Source organism: Nilaparvata lugens, unplaced genomic scaffold, assembly GCF_014356525.2.
Source record: "Nilaparvata lugens isolate BPH unplaced genomic scaffold, ASM1435652v1 scaffold10323, whole genome shotgun sequence".
Taxonomy (NCBI): domain Eukaryota; kingdom Metazoa; phylum Arthropoda; class Insecta; order Hemiptera; family Delphacidae; genus Nilaparvata; species Nilaparvata lugens.
In genome coordinates, this window is record NW_024088989.1 from 888 (window position 1) to 5083 (window position 4196).

Sequence of the window (4196 nt, forward strand, 5' to 3'; positions counted from 1 at the left end):
TCATAATCTGGAAAAAAGGCGAGAACAATTTTTTCTGTCCGATTACGAGATTTGGCAGAAATAGCTGAAAACTGGAAAATGAGCCGAAAATACGAAGTTTTTGGGCCACTCTGTATCTAGCACAAGGAAATTTTGCATCTAGAAATTGGTCCCGGACTTCTCTTATGTACCCAAATAATATATTTAAAAAATCAGAACTAACTTACAATATAAATTGCATGCACCAATGTACATAGTGACTGGACTATTAATAAAATTAAACCAAGTAAAGTAGATTTATAAAAAAATTGGAGCTTTGACAACTTACAATAAATCAGGAAAAAGGGTATTCTCAATTCTATGTACACAACTTAAAATAACACCTAGTAGTCTCTGATAGTTGAAAAGAGCATGGAAAGACGAGACTCTATGCTGTGTGACACTCTTAACAAACCTAAGCTATTCCTAACACCTAGAAATAGTCAGTTGGCTGCTATTACTCTAATCTCATTTTTTGACATGAATAAATGAAGAATTACAAATGAATACTGAATTTACATGGATTATACAATTAACTACGTTTACTTTGAGATAGCCTATTTTATTTAAAATCGAATAATTTTTTATATGTGTAATGGCCATCAACCTCAAAGAGATTAATAATTATTTTAAAATTTACTTGAAATAATGATAAGTTTGCTATTGCATTGCAATACAATGTTAGATTTCCATTCATAATTCTAATGGGTGAAATATCTATCAATAATTACCTTGTAGTGAGATTGTCGTGTTGGCGTAGACAACATTTTTGGTGGGTTGGGCATATTAAATATGGCTGGAACAGAATTGGGTTTTAACTTTTTCCACCCATCTGCTCGCTGTGACTCTCATTGACTATCTTAAAATGTACCTGAATAAATGAGATTGAATGAAGTTAATTCACGTGAACCCTGGAAATTAAACTTTTTTGACAAAATACAGTATATAGTTTTAAATTAATGATGTACTAAAAAATAATTGACAATCTGTAGACGCGGTAGCATTAATACACAAGTACCATGGGTACTAACGCAAACGCAGTTACAGTTTATCTTTTATCTCAACGTTATTAACATTTAACAATTTACGTATTGATCAAGTTACCATTTAACGTTATTTCCTACTTACTAACAATCGACAAAATACAGTATAGTTTTGAAAATTGATGTAGAATAATAATTGATAATCTGTGGCTGCAGTGGCAATAATATACACTAGTACCTGAATGGGCAATTCAATCAATAGAAAAAGTAAGTTGGATTGAAAATAGAGAATTACAGTAAGTGAATGTGAATTACAGCCCAAACTCAAATAATCAGCATAATGATAAATGATGGTAATATTTCTAAAATCATTTGAAGAGAGATGAAAATACGAAATCATATTTCCATTTATTTACAAATGATTTCATGTAACAGAAATATTACCGTGCAATGCGGTACATTGGTAAGGTGACATTAAAAACACACACAATAAAAACCATATTACTTCATCTCTTTTCTGTATAGGGCTACTTTTTATAGAAATAGAAAGAAAAATCTCAGTACCCTTTTTGAATTATTTAATCACTATTATTAATCATTATTTAAATGATTCAAAAAGGGTACTGAGATTTTTATTTTTCTTTCTATTTCCATATTACTTCAATTTTGATTCACAAAAATTAGTATGATGGAAGTTTGTTTAAAAAACTGAGATGGTTACAACCAAATTACCATGGTAATTACTCTGCCAAGATCAAAAACATTTTATGTCTGAATTCAGCAGTTGTTTAAAAATCTTGAATTTTTAGTATGATAATTTCATCTGTGGTGAGCAAAAATAGCTTAATTCTTTCTAGCAAATAATATAGATCATCTAAATTTTTACTTGACATTTATGCCAGGTTTAAACTATGCCAATTGGCAAAACAATAATAAATTGTCTTCTTAAACCATCAGCTGATGTTGTCAATTAGTTTTTATTTAGCCATGCCTAGATGATGGTTTTTGAATTAAAAGATTTAATTGATACTTTACACCAGCTGTACATTTCAGAAGACAATATTATTGTCTTGCCAATTCATTGGCATCGTATAAACCCCCCTATATTTTAGTTTTCAGGTATGATGATAGTTTGTGATTTATGCAATAGACAAACAAATATTTCATTACAGTGTTTCAATAGAAAGGAACTTTCAAAATAACTTTCCACTTTCATTCCATAATACTTTTTAATTACCAACAAAATTAGATTGTTTTTTTTCTCCACTGAAAATACTCTGACTGTCGCATATTTTAGCCAATCCTTAATAGCGTCTTCAATTTGGGTCTCAATGCCCACAGTCGACCCACAAGATTTTTTTATAGAATCTGAAAACATAAGGTAATACAAATTTTAATGAGAAATTCTATAAATATGAAGGCAGATGAAATTTTGCCACCACATAGGGGTTATTATTTGTTACAGATGTTGCATGGTTAAAAGGGAATTGCTTTTAACAACAAGTACAGAAATTTTTCTCAAGTGCACATCTATAATATTTTGTTATACACATTGATATTTTGAATCACAAGGCGAGGTGATGACTGTTTTCTAGATAAAAATAGTCCATTGTGTTGGGAATTTGAAGTACATTGATAAAAGCAATCGAAATTCATCGTAGAACAAACCCACAAACGGTCTATAGTGAGGTCCACGTTATAATGGCGGTGAAGAAAGATAGGAGTACGGCGTTGCCGATTCTCTGCAATGCCACTGCCTTCCATAGAGGATAGATAGCTGATACTGGTATATCTGTTGTAATATTTTAACTGTTCGTGTTTAAAATAATCAATTATATTTTATTTGCCAAGAAAATATTTCTTCAATAATTAAATCAAAAAAATTATAATTGAGATTGAATATTTTTCTGATTGATCATATTTCTACATTATTAAAAAATCTGGTACACTCACACAACTTTCCTTGCTCATTGAACTGTAAGCCTCATTCTTAGACGAGAATAATTTAGGGGATTAACATAATGACGATTGGCGGCAAAATATTTGCATCTACGATCAGACTACTTTATATGTGTATAAAGAGTATACTACTTATATGTGTACCTATATTACTTATACTACGTGTATGTGTGTACTATATGTTTATACTACATATACTACTTTATATGTGTTTTCAGAGTACTTTTTCTTTTGTGTGAATTGTGAAATTCGATGATTTTTTCAAAAGTCGTCAAAACAACTGTTCTACAGATGAAATATCTCGACTATGACTGTGTTCTTTTTATAAACTGCTCTACCTACCTACCTCATGCACGAGAAGGAGGTTACAAAGTCCATTTCTCAAGGATGGGGTGGACCCCCCATTAGTTTCCCAGGAAAAAGACTCATGCCAGTTGATAGAGCTGATAAATAACTATACAGAGTATGAATTTGAAAAAAAATCGATCAAGTAATTTTTGAGAAAATCGTGAAAAACATGGTTTTTTGTAATTATCTGCCATTTTTCTCAAGAATATTATGGAGCTCAGCTCCATAATATTCTTGATAACAGCTGTTTTGATGACTTTTAAAAAAATCATCGAATTTCACAATTTACACAAAGGAAAAAGTACTCTGAAAACAATTATATAATTATACACATATACAGAAGTCTGATCGTAGTTTCAAATAATTATGTTGCCGCCAATCGTCATTATGTTATTCCCCTAAATTATTCTTGTTTAAGAACGGGGCTAACAGTTCAATGAGCAAGGAAAGTTGTGTGAGTGTACCACACCAGATTTTTCGTGGAGCTATGTGATGCTGGTAGTCTCTCATATTGTGCCGTTCTTACACTCTCACCCGGCAAAAATAGTAATACTAGTAGTTCTGTGAACAGTAGACCTCACGCAGTTTTCTCATCCACAAGTATCTGGTGTCACTTGTTCACCGGCTCCTCCAGACATGTGTGTGATGCATGCAATAAATAATCCACTTGTCAGCTGATTGATTATGAATAATTCTATAGTCTGATTAATCCTATCTTCGAGTAGATGATATATATAGTGATATCGTAGTATGGAGGAGATTACTTTTCCTTTTATATTATCCTCAAAATGAAAAATTTCAAAAAGTCTTGTGTATACATCGACGCGCAGTTAAAAAAGGAAGAATATTCCTGCCAAATCTCATAGAATTCTAACAACGCGTTTGGCC

General features: G+C 31.4%; 1 long non-coding RNA gene across 1 annotated transcript; it reads right to left on the minus strand.

Moving 5' to 3' along the window:
* Positions 1-308: 308 nt before the first annotated feature.
* On the minus strand, positions 309-3134 carry LOC120355343. Its single transcript, XR_005573504.1, has 2 exons — positions 2239-3134; positions 309-889 (listed from the first exon to the last, which is right to left on the minus strand). It is a non-coding gene; the product is annotated as an uncharacterized LOC120355343 (long non-coding RNA).
* Positions 3135-4196: the final 1062 nt, after the last annotated feature.